General features: G+C 41.9%; 1 protein-coding gene across 8 annotated transcripts in view; it reads right to left on the bottom strand.

The window, feature by feature from the left end:
• Nucleotides 1–13,783, bottom strand: part of ANO10 (anoctamin 10) — a 247,296-nt gene extending 233,513 nt beyond the window's left edge. For 2 of the 8 annotated variants that reach the window (XM_054479582.2, XM_054479584.2), the window contains exon 1: nucleotides 13,597–13,783. The gene's annotated coding sequence lies outside the window, so the exon portion shown is untranslated. Of the gene's footprint in view, nucleotides 1–13,351 lie in introns of all 8 variants that reach the window. The other 6 variants (XM_054479580.2, XM_054479579.2, XM_063662005.1 and 3 more) reach the window with 6 other exon arrangements.
• Nucleotides 13,784–18,228: the final 4,445 nt, after the last annotated feature.

The following is an 18,228-nucleotide window of genomic DNA, read 5'->3' as shown; positions in this document are numbered from 1 at the left end:
TAATTAGACTGAAAGAGTATCTTCAGCGTCCCAAGAGAATATTATGGCTACTCCAAAATTATATACTTGGTCAAAATATGCCTCAAGAATAAAAGAGAAATAAAGCCATTTTCAAACATACAAAAATTGACTCTGAGACAGGGTCTCACTCTTTTGCCCAGGCTGGAGTACAGTAGCATGTGCCACCATTCCCAGCTGATTTTTGTATTTTTTGTAGAGACAAGGTTTTGCCATATTGCCCAGGCTCATCTCGAACTCTTGGGCTCAAGTGATCCTTTCGCCTTGGCCTCCCCAAATGCTGGGACTTCAGCTTCAGGTATGAAGCCACTGCACGTGGCCTTTTTTTTTAGATAGGGTCTTGCTCTGTCACCCAGGCTAGTCTGGAGTACAGCGGTGTGATCGTGGCTCACTGCAGCCTCAAACTCTGGGGCCCAAGCAATCCTCCCACTTCAACCTTCCAAGTAGCTGGGACCACAGGTACGTGCCATGACACCCAGCTAATTTTTTCACTTTTGTAGAGATGGGGTCTCTCTATGTTGTCCAGGCTGGTCTCAAACTACTGAGCTCAAGCAATTCTCCCTCCTCAGCTTCCCAAAGTGCTGGGATTGCAGGTGTGAGCCATGTGCCCGGCCAAGAGTGTTAAGACAGAAGGAAATGATTGCAAACGATCTGGCATCTGGAACATAGCAATCTTATATTTCGTGAACAGACAGCTTTCGTAATATAGGAACTCCCCTACCACCTTTTAATTTCCTCTTTACTAAATTTCTCTTTTGTTGAATTTCTCACTACATATAAGACACTGTATTAGGTACCTACATACACAATTCTATATAATCTTCCTAAAGCCCTATAATTTATACTTTAAAAACCAAGAGGCAAATTGAATGAAGAAGTTACTTTGTTAAGCTCATAGTAAGCAAGAAGTTAGTTTCCCATGATATACAGCTTAAAACTAGAGAAAACAGAGTCATTAGAGATATCCAAATTCTATGTTTTTTCCTACCAAATGAAATCTTAGTTTTGAATTGTCTACCATACAACTCTGTGAGCTAAACAGTTCAAGATAAAATGACAAAGTGAAACAATATTACAGAATCTTCTGACCTAAAGCAAAATTAAATGTATAAAACAAGTAAAACTGCCCAAATATTAATAATAAAAAATAGTCAGCAGCCAAAAAGTAAACCTCAAGCCAAAATCATGACCAATTGAAGACAACACCAACAATGAACTGATAACAAAGGATCCTTCTGACAATTTGGAGAATTCCAACCATTTACAGTCATACATCACTTAACGACAAAGACAGTTCTGAGAAATGGGCAGTTTCACTGTTGTGGAAACATCATAGAGTGTACTGATACAAACCTAGATGGCATAACCTATTACATATCTAGGCTATACAGTATAGCTTATTACTCCAAGGCTACAAACCTATACAGCATGTTACTGCACTGACTCCTGTAGGCAATTGTAACACAATAATATGTATTTGTGTATCTAAACACAGAAAAAGTACAGTGAAAATACAGTATAAAAGATTTAAAAATGAGTACACCTGTATAGGGTATTTACCATGAATGGAGCTTGCAGGACTGGAAGTTGCTCTGGGTGAGTCAGTGAGTGAGTGATAAGTGAATGTGAAGTCCTAAGACATTATTGTACACTACTGTAGACTTTATAAAACACTGTACATTTAGGCTATACTAAATATATTTTTAAAAGTTTTCTTCACTGTATAAACCTTTTGATTTTTTTGACTTTTGTAATAACACAGTAAGATACAAACACATTGTACAGCTGTACAAAAATATTTTATTTATATATTTATTCTAGAAGCCATTTTCTATTTAAATTTTTTAAAATTTTTAAACTTTTTTTTAAAAACTAAGACACAAATGCATTAACCTAAGTCTACACAGGGTCAGGATCATCAATATCACTGTCTTCCACCTCCACGTCTTGTCTCACAGAAAGGTCTTCAGAGGCAGTAACACACATGGAGCTGTCATCTCCTATAACAATGCCTTCTTCTGGAATACCTCCTGAAGGACCTGCCTGAGGCTGTTTTACGGTTAACTTTTTTTTCAATGTAAGGAGGAGTACACTCTAAAATAATGATTAAGAGTATAGTATAGTAAATACATAAACCAGTAAAAGTGGGTTCATTATCATTGTCAGGTATTATGTACTGTACATAATTGTATGTGCTACTTTTATGCAACTGGCAGCACAGTAGGTTTGTTTACACCGGCATCACCACAAACACATGAATACTGTGTTACACTACGATGTCACCAGGTGACACAAATTTCTCAGCTCTGTTATAATCTTATGGGACCATCATATATGCAGTCTGTTGTTGACCAAAATGTCATTATCCAATACATGACTGTACATGCATGTGTCTGCAAATTAATCTTTATAACACCATCAGGCACAGAAAAACAGGTAGATATTTTAGTAGATTGCTGAATTAGACTTCAATGAACTCTAGAAGTATACCAATTTTATTTTATGAATACTAAATATCAGTAATCCTCAATAATTTATTTAATGGGCAATTAATAAGTAGTCCTTTCCAATCTGTAAAAATGAAAGCCTATGAAATTGTATCCTATTGACTGAAATGAACCCCAAAAGAACCTGCATTTTTAGGATAACTTCAGGAGAATATCAAGAGAATCTTCAAGACCTTGTCTAAGGTTTCTTGTCTAGTTCTCTACCCAATCCTTTTTCCTTGGTTCCTGTGGCAGAGATTTGAGCCATCCTCTGAAATCCACTCTCCCTTTCTTTGTCTAAGTACACGGCTAGGCTACATTTTCCACACAGTTGGAGTTAGGTGAGCATGAGACTAAATTCTAGACAATAGTATGTGAGCAGAAGTACTCACAACTCCAGACCAAGGCTTTTAAGGGAGTGGTTCTATCTCTCCTCAATGTTTTATTTCCCTTTTCATGGGCCCCTGAGATACTGGGAAGATACAAGACAGGAAAGTATGGCTTCCTAAATCAGAAGGGAGTTGAGCCACCTACCAATCCAGAATACCTGCCTTGAACAGTTACATGAGTGAGAAATCTATTATGTTTGAGCCTATTACATATGTCAGGATTTAAACAATACAGCAGTCTAGCTTACTCTGATTAATAGTATACAATCCCTCTGTCTTGTTTTGTTCTAGTGATTTGGACTTTGGTTAATTATGCCTAACTATTAGAATTGGTTAAGAGCTTGATCTCTGGAGACAGACAGACATAAATTCAAATTCAATTCATGACCTCTCAGTTATGTGACCTTAGGCAATTTATTTATCCTCTTCTGTAAAGTGGGATTAATAAAAGTACATGCCACACTGAATGGTGTGAGAGGAAATGACAGACATGTACAGCACAGTGCTTGCCACATAGTAGGCATGCAACAAATGGTAACCTTTTTATTACTGGCTACTAGTATAAATAGAATATTAAAACTCTGGAATTAAACTCTCTTCAGAGAAATTCTAGTCAACTCTGATCAAGTTTCCAGCTCTAACCAGCAAGAACAAATATAATAAGGCTGATAGTAAAATAAGTAGCCATAGGGTAGAGGTAGTCTACCTAGTGTGTCAAAGATACTCTTGTTGGAATAGCCCAAACTTGCTGTTAAAAAATATTAATAACACTTTTAGATGCACAAAAAACAAAACACTTCCATTTAAATTCAAAGTTACCATAGACTCTTTCCTTGGTTTCCAGAAGGCTTTCTTACCTTGATTCTCTCCCTACCTCTAGAATCTCCTTTTCCTTCTGGCCTCTCCCACCACTATCTGCAAAAATATGCCCAAATCATTCCTCCTTTAAGTGCAGTGGAATAAAGAAAATTAAATATTGTATAATATATATATGCCCAAGAAACAATCTCAAGACTTTTGCCTTCTTTCTGTATTATTTATCCCTCTAAACCCTCTTTCTTTCTCTTAAATTCAAACTCTAACCTCTGTTGCTGTCTTTGCAATCTGTCTCTAGTTTTGTCTTCTAAGCTGAGCTCCCTCAGGAGTTTCCAACACTGTTATCTCACTAAAACTTGTCTCAATAAAACCAAAACTAAACATAAACTTCTCCCCAGTCTCAGCTTCCTTCCCAGTTTCCTACCTTTCCCAGGGATACCACCTTCAGCTCTGTTACCAAGCTTGCAAAATAGTAGAGCCAACCTGGAGACATACAAATGGAGTCAGTCACTTAAGGCTTAAAGGCCTTGCTCTAAAATGTTTTTCAGGTGACCCTATCTAACCCAGTGATTCTCAACCAGGGCAATTTTCAGACTTTAGACTTACTTATTCTAACTGTGCACTTCATACAAGCTTTAATGACTCCAAACTATAAAGGTAAATCAAACTCAAGGGAACAATCACAAAGGAGTGGATAACACTGCATAACATCTTTCCTTTCTTCAGTAGAAATTATAATCTTGCAGCAATCTGATTAAACAGATTCAGGATATCTGGCTTGAACCATTCAACTTTTTTTTTCCTCTAACAGAGCTTAGGTTTTGTCAGGGGCAAAAATGGCCTTCTAAGTGAATGTTGGATTAAAATTATACTCCCGGCTGGGTGCGGTGGCTCACCCCTATAATCCCAACACTTTGGGAGGCAGAGGTGGGTAGATCACCTGAGGTCAGGAGTTCGAGACCAGCCTGGCCAACATGGTGGAACCTCGTCTCTACTAAAAATACAAAAATTAGCCAGGCGTGGTGGTGCACGCCTGTAATCCCAGCTACTCGGGAGACTGAAGCAAGAGAATTGCTTGAACCCGGGAGGTGGAGGTTGCAGTTGCAGTGAGCCAAGGTCACACCACTGCACTCCAGCCTGGGTGACAGACAAAGCAAGACTCTGTCTCAAAAAAAAAAAAAAAAAAAAAATTCAAGTTATACTCCAAATGTATCAGGAATGCTATTGAAATATACCAGCCAAATCAATATTCAACATGCTAGGTTCAATGAAGGAAATCAGATCAAGACAAAATCTACTGGTCACCTCCAAATAGCTAATAATGCAGTCAAACACTTAATGCATAAAAATTTTGGACCAGGCAATGGGGGGACGCATGTTCTACAAAAGGGAACAATGTGTAAAATCAATGAAGCAAGAATAAAGACAGCATGGGAAAAGAACAAGAAGAAGACTGGCCTGACCAGAGCAGAGGGGCTACGTTTTATTAGATGCAGCCATTTAAGGATAACAAACGCTATAGTTTACATCTGATCCAATGGCCAGTACATTCTTGTAGGTTTCTGAGCAGAGGATTTTGTGTGAGAGTAATACAAATCTCAGCAAGTAAATCTATTGGGCGAGAATATGGGTATTCTTTGTAGTATTCTTTTAACTCTCCTGACTGAAATTTTTCATAATAAAAAGCTGGTGGGGGAGAATATTAACCTACTAGCAGAATACAGAGGCTGAGTTCATCACCTTCAAAATGGAAATATCAAATACAATAAACACTTATCATGTGCTTACTATGAGCCAGGCCATGAGAGTCGAAAGGTACAAAGGTAAATAAAGTCTACACCTTGCTTTTGAGGAGCCCTTAGTCTAGTAGCAGAAGCAAGCATGCATCAAATTATTCTAACACATGGGCTAAGTACAGTAGCAGGAACCCAAAAAGTAGGGGTAGCCTCAGGAGAGGGCACTGTCTGGGAAGGGATGATGGGAGCCAAACAGTGTTCAACTTAAACTAGATACACAGAAAACCCCAAGGTTTCCAATCTTGGATATGGGAAGAATAACTATGTGTGAAAAAATAGCAAAGTTGGAAAGAATGTCTAGTTTAAGGGAACAATAAAGTGTTCCGCAGAGTATGTGGGGACGTGCATCAAAGGTCAACGTTTTTGAACATTTATGCATTGTTCAATGTGAGTAATAAAAGGACAACCTTATTCATAATAACCAGATCATAAAACAATTTTGCTGAGACACTAAAAGCAGGTTTCCATTCTAAACACGTATATGAGCACTATCTACAAACTCATACATTATTTGCTCACTGATTATTCTCATTTGAGATACTTTATGCCTTTCATTATGCAAGGCACAACCTTAACAATATTTGCAATATGACAGACAAATTTCACTATCCCTGATATACAAAGAGTTCTTACAAATCAACAACAGAAAATAAAAAAACATAAAAATACAACTCATAAAAGAAATATGCCAAGACACATTTGAAAAGATGTCCAGAGTCACCAATTTTAAAAATGCAAAGTAACAATAAAATACTCTTCCCTTTTCAAATCAGCTGAAGCTAACAAATGGAAAGAACCCAGTTTGGGGATAGGTGTAGAAAATCTACCATTTTCACACATTGCTGATAGATGTCATAATTTGATATCGCATTTCCAGAAAGCAGAGAGGCAGCAAGAAAAATAATATTAAACATTCATACTCTTCAACATAACAATGCTATTTCTAAGAATTTATCCCGAATTCTTAGAAGAAAACTATATATATATATATACACACACATAGGTTCATTACAGTTTTTTATGGAATTTATCTCAAAAAGATAATTAAGCCAAATATGCATGTAAAAGTTCATTACAGATTTTTATTTATGCATTTATGGCAAAAAACAACTTAATACTTCAATGTCCATCAACAAGAAATTGGCTAAAGTCTGGTACAAGAATACAATAGAACCATTAATACTGAGATACAGACCCAACTATATTTATTAACATGGAGAGATTTCCTAACACATTGTAAGGTAAAAAATGTAAAGTATGATCATATAAATATATATAATAAATACATAGTAATATCAAAATAACACCAGCTATCATTTGCTAATGATTTACTACATGCAAATGTACACTGTAGCCCAGTGTACATTTTTATGTGAATTAATCCTCACCCCTTGAAGAAGAAACTTTAATGCTACCATTTTACCAACGAGAAAACTTAGGTGAAAGAGATTAAATAGATTGTCCAGTATCTTGCAGTAGCAAACAGGGGAGCTGGGACTCACAACTAGACAGCCTGACACCAAAGTCCACATCCTGAAGCATGTGTATATGCACACATCAAGCTATTGTGTGTGTGTGTGTGTCTGTTTATGTGAATAAAAGCTGCATCAATGGCTACTCAGATATATTTCTCCAAGTTGTTCTTCCTAGGTAGTAGCATTTGGGATAATTTTTATTTTATTATTTACTTTTTTTAATTTGATTTTTAATGAGTGGGTATTTTTTATAATCAGAAAAAAAGTGGCTCTGTATTTGTAAAATAGTATAGAAGCCTCACATTTTCAACAGCAAATGTAAATTACACACTTCAGTTAAAGCCAAATTTCATATATATATATATATATATATATATATATATATATATATATATATATATTTTTTTTTTTGGAGATGGAGTCTCATTCTGTTGCCCAGGCTGGAGTGCAGTGGTGCGATCTCGGCTCACTGCAATTTCTGCCTCCTGGGTTCAAGCGATTCTCCTGCCTCAGCCTCCTGAGTAGCTGGGACTACGGGTGCATGCCACCACGCCCAGCTAAGTTTTTGTATTTTTAGTAGCGACGGGGTTTCATCGTGTTAGCCAGGATGGTCTCGATCTCCTGACCTTGTGATCCGCCCACCTCGGCCTCCCAAAGTGCTGGGATTACAGGCGTGAGCCACCACACCCGGCCGCCAAATGGGATTTTTTAACGATATGATACAAGATATTTTGCTTTTCTTCACCAGATTAGAAACATGCCAACCTTGTATAAAAGCTACCTAGATTTAAAATTTGGTTTGTTCTGAAGAAAGGTCACATACTCAACAGTATGTGAAATAAAAGGATCCGTACATAAGCATATCATCTTCCATCCAGCACCTATCCAGGAGACTGCAAAGCTTCAGAGAGCTGGACAACGATAGACTCTTTAAGAGGGGAAGGAAACTTAGAGATCAGTTAAGCCCTCGCTATCATGTTATTCAGACCCAAAGTCACACCACCGGTGTGGCAGAAGCAGAACTGGAATCCAATGCTCTTTGAACACCACCATGCCATCAGAAGACAACCTTTTGTTTTTTCTTCTTGTGAACTTACCAGCCAATATAGTCAAAGCCCATATTATTCCCTCATCATCAAAAAATAACACTAGCCTTGCTACAATCATGCAGGTGCATGCTGCAGCTCAATAATAACCTCAAGACCAACAGAAGTGCTGGCATTACCTGGATTCTGCTTTAAGCAATGAGAATCAGGTAGGTAGAGGGAAGACAGGCTGCTGGGCTTTTTTAGTGGAAGCTGGTAAGACTAGCCCAAGGCTCCAGGACATAAGATGCTTTTGGAGCTTTGAACACTGCAGTGACACAGTCCACAGTAAGAACCAGCTCTGCTCCTCTTGTGCCCATTTTCAGTCACTCTACACTTGTGCCAGCCGTTATGCCACAGTGCACATACAGGCCAGCTTACTTAAGCTGTCTCTTCTTTCTGTCCCTGCAGTTCCATCCAGGGGTGCCCTCTGCTCAGGAAATGTCTGTCCCCATATGGTAATCCCACCTGGGTATGTCCACTCCTCAGGGAATTGCCTGTATAGTGAAACCTCTGGGGATCCCCTCTCTTTGGGTTATTCCTGCCCCTCTCTGTGTTTTTTCATGCAGCAGGGTTATGGATATGACAGACTTTCATCTTGCAGTTCCCTGGCCAGGCTTGCTCCAGTCTCTCTTCTCTAATTAGCTGGCTCAATGACGTAAATATCAAGTGTAAGGTGCAAAGTGGTAGAAACAAGAAGCCTCATGGCAGCCTTGGCCTAAACTGAGTTCTGGAATCTACTTTTACCAGAGGGTCTTAATGGGAACTTGCTCTACCATTACCAAGCATACAAAATGAAAAAGTGGAACCAAAATACCAAACAGGGACATGAAGGCATTAAGTGTTCCTGCAAATGTAGCACAAACCTTATGGTTCCAGTCGGGACCAATCTAAAAACAAACAATGACTTGACCATACAGACTTCCTGGGCACCAAAGCGTAGAATGATTTCTGCTATTGCAGCCAATATCCTCCTTTGATTGGGACTCTCAGCCAGGACAGTAGCCAGGCTGATTATGAGGCACAGAGCAGCCAGGTTCCACACAGGCCCTGGGGCATGGGATCATGAGACAGCGATCCCAGATTGTATTCTTTATCATGTGTTGAATTGCACACAGGGTCAAAGAGAGACCTACAAATAAGTTAAATTCATGTGGCTTTTACATTAACAACTGGATCACTGGCCCACAAGAGGTAAAGTCTGACCACTGTGGTCAAGATGTAGAGAAACACACTGTGAGTTCACCATGGAGAGGTCAGGGGAGTGTGCGGAGAGTGGGGAGTTATTTTAACAAAGATCAGGAAAAGAATAACGGATTCTTTATTCTGGGGATTATTCTTTTCCTGAATTTGGGTAAAGAAAAAAAAAAGTCAATGGAATTATCACAAACTCAAAGGTTAAGAAGGAAATGCATAACACTGTCTTCAGGAATCACCTTATTCCAGATTCAAGGAGAAACAGGAACAAAAAGTATTCTCAGTTATGAAGCAGAATAGGAAACACTTCAGTAAGAGAAAAATGAAGGACTGCACTGCTCAAGCTGGAAGATGAGAGGAATCTCCATAGGACAAAAGTTGCAATTTTAATGGCCAGGCTAAAAGAGGGCCAGGCCATCTACAGAGGACCCGAGATGCGGAGACACTACTTACCTACAGGCAGGCAGTTAATGGTGAGAGCAACTGTAGGAGCCTCCCTCCTTGTACCTAGGGCAGCTGCCTTGGGGAGTTACACAGATGTAGACAGACGTGAGAATGGAGAATCAGCCCCGCATATACCCATCCTTACTATAATAGTTTCTCAGTAACACAGATAACTTAGGGAAGCTGGTGAGGACCACTCCCTGAGGGAACTCCATGCCCTTAAGATTCCACAGGAAGGTACAGGAGAGGTGAGACACAGGATACCGAAGACAGTCCTGCCACAACAGCCCAGGCCTGATTAGATGCTGCACTAACCTCTGCACACAATCACCCAACTGAGTCTAGCCATGGAAGCACCAGTGAGGAAAACAAGAATATTTCCTCCTCTCACTCATGCCTCCATCTACTCTCATTACCCCAGATACTACCAAGAGTTTGCTTGTTTTGGCTAGAATAATGCAGGAATATACTGTGGCTTCTTAGTAGAAATGCTCTAGAGGCTATGAGGTTGCCCTGGGCTGAAGAAGTTCCCAAGACACAGACCTTTAAAACTGAGACAAGTTGATCACACTTAGTAAAGAGTAAAGGCCATTACTCTTTCCTCCAAAAGACCCAGGGGCTGGAGTCAGCATCTGGCACTCTGTTTTTGAAAGATTCCCACTGCCAATTCATAGACTAATAAAAGAGATAATAAGCATGGATTACTCAGATCATACTTTCTAGTCTGTAACTCCCAGATGATTTAGAAATGGCATATAAAAGTAATTAAAAGGCACCTTATTAGTTATACGTCTTTTTGTTTTTGTTTTTTTTTTTTGAGACGGAGTCTCGCTCTGTCGCCCAGGCTAGAGTGCAGTGGCGCAATCTCTGCTCACTGCAAGCTCCGCCTCCCGGGTTCACGCCATCCTGCCTCAGCCTCCGGAGTAGCTGGGACTACAGGCGTCCGCCACCATGCTCCGCTATTTTTTTTTGTATTTTTAGTAGAGACGGGGTTTCGCCGTGTTAGCCAGGATGGTCTCGATCTCCTGATCTCGTGATCCGTCCGCCTTGGCCTCCCAAAGTGCTGGGATTACAGGCGTGAGCCACCGTGCCTGGCTGTGGTTAACCTTAATCAAACAGTAGTCTATTCATATAGAAAAGGAAGATATATATCCCCTTCTAAGGGATGGGTTTTGGATATGAATTCAGGGGAGATGTGTGCTTTCTAGCAGGCCTGCTTCACTTTACAGGTCTGCACCAGGTCATCCTGTTTAGGAGGATGCTCAGGTTAAAAGAGGCTAAGGACATATGACGACTAAATACAGTGCAGGATCTCAGACTGGATCCTAAACATTAGGGGGACAATTAGCGAAATTTGAATAAGGTCTGTAGATTACACTAACAGAATTGTATCAATGTCAATTTCCTGGTTTCAACAATTGCACCATCAATCATCTAAGATGTTCACATCTGGGGAAGCTAGCTGAAGGGCATAAGGAAATTTGTACTATTTTTGCAACTTTTTGTAAATCTAAAATTATTTCAAAACGAGAAACTTTTTAAAAAGAGCCTCTTCCAGGGGCTGGGCACAGTGGCTGAGGCCTGTAATCCCAGCACTTTGGGAGTCCGTTGGCGCGTGGATCTATTGAGCTCAGGAGTTCAAGACCAGCCTGGGCAACATGGCAAAACCCTGTCTCTACAATAAATACAAAAAAAAAAAAAAAATTAGCTGGATATGGTGAAGCTCTCGCCTGTAGTCCCAGTTACCCAGGAGGCTGAGACGGGAGGATCACCTGACCCCAGAGGTCAAGACTGCAGTGAGCTGTGACTGCACCACTGCACGCACTCCAGTTTGGGCAACAGAGTGAGATCTTGTCCAAAAAAAAAAAAAAAAAAAAAAAAAAATCCTCTTCACCCCAAAATTCCGTAATTTCCTAACACATACACACAAAAACTCATACACATTAAAAATAACAGTTTTTGATTCACACATGACATGAGACTTATTGTGAGCTTTTAACCATTAAAACAAAGGTTTATTGCCTATAAAAACAGAAGGCTAGAGACAATTTAACTGACAGATGAGAAATAGGCTTAGTACAGCTCTCATGCAAGCCATGACAAATATATCTGAGGAACACTGATTTTTCACCTCCAAGCACAGTACTAGGCACATAACTAAAACTCTAATATTTAAAAAAAGAATGAATCCACATGATGATTATACAAGCATTTTCAAAAATGTTTAAGAAGAATTTGATCCACAAAAATGCTAAGTGAGAAAATGTAAGGTGGAAAGAAAAAGCAAAAGTACGAAGTAATATAACAATATTACCCCAATTATGTAACAATACTACCCTAATTTTGTGTACATTCATATACACAAAAATACAAAAATTAGGAAGAAATGCATCAAAATGTTATTACATGTGGCAAAACTACAGATTTTAATTTTCATCCTTATAATTTTCTCTGTCTTCCAAGTTGTCTACAGTGAAAAAAGTTGGCCAGCATGGTGGCTCACGTCTGTAATCCCAGCAGTTTGGGAGGCTGAGGTGGGAGGATTACCTGAGGTCAGGAGTTCAAGACCAGCCTGGCCAACATGGTGGAACCCCATCTCTACTAAAAACACAAAAATTAGCCGGGCGTGGTGGCAGGCGCCTATAATCCCAGCTACTCGGGAGAATCGCTTGAACCTGAGGGGCGAAGGTTGCAGTGAGCAGACATTGTGCCACTGCACTCCAGCCTGGGCGACAGAGCAAGACTCTGTCTCAAAAAAAAAAAAGTTTCAGTAGGTTTAAGTGCATATACACACTTCAATTTATCAAGACTTTTCTATGCCCTTCCATTATTTTAGATCTTTCAAATTTCATTCATCTGCAACTCTACGATTCTTTCAGCAACAGCTGTTCAGAACAGATGATTTACTTTCCATAGAGAATTTTAAACTGTTTATCATGCAGAATGGGCCCTTAGAAAACATCTAGTCCTCTAGATTTGTATGACTTTAAATTAAAAGTAGACACTACAAAGTGGATTTAACCGCTTTAAACCCCACAGGATTAGATTTAAACTCCGCAGGATTTAAGGCAATATGATACAACTGTGTCTTGAGTCTGAATAAACCTCAGCTGCACTTTTTAAGTCTGGGATCTCCATACACCGTCCTGCTGGAATATAAGGTTTTACAGAAGGCAGCGCACACCAATGCTGGTGCTGTGAAGGCACCCAGAAAATCAGACGCTGCCTGTAGGGGAGAACCCCATTCCATCCACGTTTCTCAGGTGTCCCAGGCACTAGCCAGACAGGTATCTATTATTTAAACTGTATAGTATGTCCCAGTCAAAAGCCTGGAAACCCCGTCACCTCGATGTGAGCATTATCCTGCAAGCCCGCTCCGGCCAAACCTGCCCAATTGGAGACAGCCTAGTCCGCCCTGATCCCCGGACTGCCCGGGAAGCAAGAATCCCAGGCCCCACGAGCTGGCCCTTCTAAAAACCACCCTTCACTCCGCTCCGCCGACCACCCCACTCACTGCCTCCTTCCCCAGAGCGCTGAGGCCCCCAACATCCTCCATCCTGACTCCACCAGCCCCAAATTTCCGCCTCACCGCGTTTCTCTCAGGACTCAAACCCTCGCCCCAGACCCATAATCCCCTCCACAAACCTCTCTCCTCCCCTGCGACCGCCGCTCCCCGCAACACCTTCACTCGTCCCTGCCCCCACAGCCTCCGCGCCCATCCTGGTCCCACTTCCCATCCCCAGGGGTGCTGGCACCGGGAGGCGGCCCGGGAACGCAGGGCGGCGGCCGGGAGGAGCTCCTGGAGCCTGCAGCGACTGGGGCTCTGTGGTTGCACTGAGCCGGGCTCTGCCGCCGACAGCTGGGGGTCCGAGGGGCCCTCCCCGACTCACCGGCCGCCGCTGCACTCCACGTCTTCGGAGGCGGGCCCGAGAGCCGGCGAGAACCGGAGGCCGGGCGAAAGAGCGCTCGGTGCGGGGGGCGGGCCAGGCTAGTGGGGCGGGAGCCGCCGAGCGCTGGGCGTGGCGGACGCGGCGGGGTCTAGATGCTGTCACACGCAGGAGGGGGCGGGGCCGCGGCGGGAGAGGCGGGGCCTCACTGGGCGGTCCCTCCGGGAGGGGCGGAACCGCGGTGGGAGGGGCGGGGCCTCACTGGGCGATCGTAGTGGACGAGAACCTAGACTGGAACCGGTCCGAAGAAACAAAAGGCAGCCTTGATTGGGCTGTCGCCTGGAACAGGAGCCCAGGCCGGGAGAAAGGGAGGGACGTGCCTAACGTACTGTACCACCCATCGAGATCCGGACGGCAGCGGGAGAGGCGCGGCCGAGAAGGCAGAGGCCTGGTTAGGCCGTCACTCCGAGCCGGGGCGGCACGTCGCTGGTCTCTCCAACCGAGAGCGGTCGGGGCAGGGGAAAGGAATACGCCCCTTCACATTTCCCTCTTCCATCTCTTAAAGACCAGAACCTAATTTTCTGGTCACTTTCAGGTATAAGAACAAGTCTCATTTTAACTGTAGCTCACTTTCAAGTTGTGAAAAACGCAGATCCTTTTATAATTAAAACCTGACATCCAACCACAGCCAAATCCCAAAACCCTTGCTCCTCCTAGAAATCGCCAGACACCTTTCCACCTCCAGGCTCAGGGTCTTTGCCCCAGCCATTCCCTCTGCCCGGAAAGCTCTTCCCTCGGATAGCTGCTTGGTTCACTTCCTCACCTCCCTCAGTGTTTGCTGGGCTCTCACTTTCTCCCTGAGGCCCTTTCTGACCATCCTACTTAATACCTGTTCTCATCTCCTCACCCCACCATTTCCTTACCTGCTCTCCTATTTCTTCTGTCCGCCACACTTTTTGACTTTTTGTTGTTGTTTTGAGATAGAGCCTCGCAATGTCACCCAGGCTGGAGTGCAGTGGCGCAGTCTCGGCTCACTGCAACCTCCGCCTCCCGGCTTCAAGCGATTCTCCTGCCTCAGCCTCCTGAGTAGCTTGGATTACAGGCGCGCACCACCACGCCCAGCTAATTTTTGTATTTTTTGTAGAGACAGGGTTTCACTATGTTGGCCAGGCTGGTCTCGAACTCCTGACCTCAGGTGATCCGCCTGCCTCGGTTTTCCAAAGTGCTGGGATTACAGGCGTGAGCCACCGCGCCCTGTCGGCTTTAAGTGTTTTTAGTTACCCAGGGTCTACCACAGTCTGAAAATAGGTGAGGCCAGAACAATAAGATATTTGGAGAGAGAGAGAGAGACCATATTCACCTTTTATTACAGTCTACTTTTATAATTGTTCTATTTTATTATTATTCATTGTTGTTAATCCCTTACAGTACCTAATTTATAAATGAAACTTTATCATAGTATGTATGTATGTGTAGGAAAAAACATAGTATACATACAGTTTTATACTATCCTCAGTTTCAAGCATCCACTGTGGATCTTGGAATGTATCTCCCACAGATAATGGAGGATTACCAGCCCCAATATTTAGAACGGTGTTAGGTCCATAGCAGACAAGCAGTAACTCCGAAATGAAAAATTAAAAAACTGATTGAACACTTTCTGCCTCCGTACATCCAGCTTTGGCCAGATCAATGCCTCAACAAACTGCAGTGGGGAGAAGGCTGGTCTGTTCTTTACTCCCCACCCTTCTCTGCATCTTTCAGGTTCCAGGCAGGAGGCAGGGAGACTAAAAGAAAGGAGCAGAAGACTAATTACTTGGTAGGAGAAGTTTGTCATTCTTTCTAGACCTCTGATGCTATCATGGCAGCTCACAACATTATTAACCAGTTTTCGTGCAGCTATCTTTTTGTAGGTCCTGTGTGGTTATGTTCAGAGGTTCTCTCTTTCTTCTGAAAATCAGGACAAATTATTTATGAACTTTAATATGTTTAGACATGAATTACTCCTTAGACTTTTGTTTTTAAATTGTACTCTTCCTATCTTCTCATCCTTGAACTCATGGCCATCCTCCATATAATTTCATTTTCTTATATTTATGTGGCTGGAGGAATTACGAAAAAAATTGAATGGAAATATAAAAGTCATTTTCTCTTGGATAATCTTATTTCATCTCCACAATTAACAAATTAAAACTTTCTGTTAAGTATTGCAAATTGTTGGACAGCATAAACGGCAAACCTGAGTTAATGACATAGATCCCTATATAGTAGTCTCCCTTAGCCACATTTCAATACCCCCACTGGATGCCTGAAACCACAGATAGTACTGAACCCTGTATATATTATGTTTTTCGACCTGATAGCCTAGATGGCTGCTAAGTGACCAAAAGGTATATAACATTGATATAGTTCGGATCTGTGTCCTCACTCAAATCTCATGTTGAATTGTAATCTCCAGTAGTGGAGGTGGGGCCTGGTGCAAGGTGATTGGATCATGGGGGTAGATTTCTCATGAATGGTTTAGCACCATCCTCTTGGTGCTGTCCTCGAAATAGTGAGAGACTTTTCACAAGATCTGGCTGTTTAAAAGTGTGTGGCATCTTGCTCTCTCTCTGTTGCTCCTGCTCTCACCATGTGATATGCCTGCTCCCCCTTCGCTGTCTGCCATGATTTTAAGTTTCCTGAGGCCTTCCCAGAAGCCAAACAGATGCCAGCATCATGCTTCCTGTACAGCCTGCAAAACCAGAGCCAATTAAACCTCTTTGCTTTATAAATTACCCAGTCTCAGTTATTTCTTTATAGCCATATGAGAATGGACTAATACAAGGACCTACAGTATGGATACACCAGACAAAGAGATGATTCACATCGCAGAAGGGATGGAGTAGGACACTGCGAGATTTCATCACGATACTCAGAATGGCACACAATTTAAAACTTGTGCAATGTTTATTTCTGGAATTTTCCATGTAATGTTTTCTGACCTCAGTTGACTGAAGGTAACTGAAACCATGGAAAGAGAAACTGTGGTTAAGGAGAACTACTGTATCAATTACCTATGACTGCATGTCACACAATTACACAGAATTAGGGATTCCTTTCTCCACTTGTCTCTTTTTGGGTATTTCCTCCATGTTCTCTCTGGCTTCCAAGAGTCCCTTTTCCCAACTCCTCTGTCCAGAAGGACAGGTTTTCTCCCAGGTGACCATGTCACCGTACCACTGCAGGGCAGCTCCCTGACTGGGAATGGCTTCAGAGAAAGGGAGGGAGAGAAAAAAGGAATCAGCAGTTTCCATCACTTTCTCTAGCTTACAGCAGCCTTTTTTCCTGGTCCTGTGGCTACATGGTCCGGCTTCTCTCAGACATTTTGCTGATAGTGTCTGGTTGACAATTCCCAATTCATCTGTCCTCAGATCAAAGCCAAGAGGTAGAGGAGAAAAAAGTAAAAACAAGAATCTCACTACTACTGTCTTTCTTCAGGCTTTGAGTTCCCTGCCATCATGATCCACCTGCTATTATTTACTTTTCAGAGTCCTTGGGTAGTTGTTCTTTATATTTTATCTAGAGGTTTTAGTAGTGATCAATCAGTAGGAGACATGGGAAGCAGTGGACTTACTCTATTTTGGTCAGAAATGGAACTCATCAATCTAATACCTGAAAAAACATTTTAAGTCGTATTTTTCTTATGAAGAGTGAGTTCGAGAGCATCTTCCCAGATTAAAGAGACATTTGTCTTTCATTTTCTGTGAATTATCTATTTATTTGTATTGTCTAATTTTCTACTATGTATAGAAACTCTTTATATAATAGAATAGTCCTTTTTCTTAGATATGAATGTCAAAACTTTTCCTCAGTTTGTCACGTCCTTTGATTTATCTTATGCTACTTTGTTTGTTTTTGTTTTTGTTTATTGGCCGTGAAAACTTCTATTTCTAACTGGTCAATTTTACCAGGCTTTTCTTTTACTACTTACTATTTCTGGGTTGTATTGTACTTAGAAAGACCTCCACCTCTCTCTCTCTTCAATTACTTTTTTTTTTTTTTTTAACGAGTCTAGCTCTGTTCCCCAGGCTAGAGTGCAGTGGCATGATCTAGGCTCACTGCAACTTCCGCCTCACGGGTTCAAATGCTTCTCCTGCCTCAGCCTCCCAAGAAGCTGGGACTATAGGCATAAGCCACCACACCCAACTAACTTTTGTATCTTTAGTAGAGACGGGGTTTCACCATGTTGTTCAGGCTGGTCTCAAACTCCTGACCTCAAGTGACCCACCCACCTCGGCCTCCCAAAGGGCTGAGATTACAGGCATGAGCCACCATGCCTGGCCCAATTACTTTTAAAATTCTTCCATGGTTTCTTGTTTACATCTCATGATGCTATGTTCTTCATTTTTTTTTTTTTTTGAGACTGAGTCTCGCTGTATCACCCAGGCTGGAGTACAGTGGCGTACTCCTGGCTCACTGCAACCTCCGCCTCCCAGGTTCAAGCAATTCTCATGCCTCAGCCTCCCGAGTAGCTGGGATTACAGGCATGTGCCACCACACCCGGCTAATTTTTGTATTTTTTTAGTAGAGACCGTGTTTCACCCTGTTGGCCAGGCTGGTTTTGAACTCCTGACCTCAAGTGATTTGCCCACC

The sequence above is a fragment of the Pongo pygmaeus genome, chromosome 2 (genome assembly GCF_028885625.2).
Source record: "Pongo pygmaeus isolate AG05252 chromosome 2, NHGRI_mPonPyg2-v2.0_pri, whole genome shotgun sequence".
Classification (NCBI taxonomy): Eukaryota; Metazoa; Chordata; class Mammalia; order Primates; family Hominidae; genus Pongo; species Pongo pygmaeus.
The sequence above is the reverse complement of the archived record's forward strand: the minus strand, read 5'-3'. Positions and strand labels throughout refer to the sequence as shown.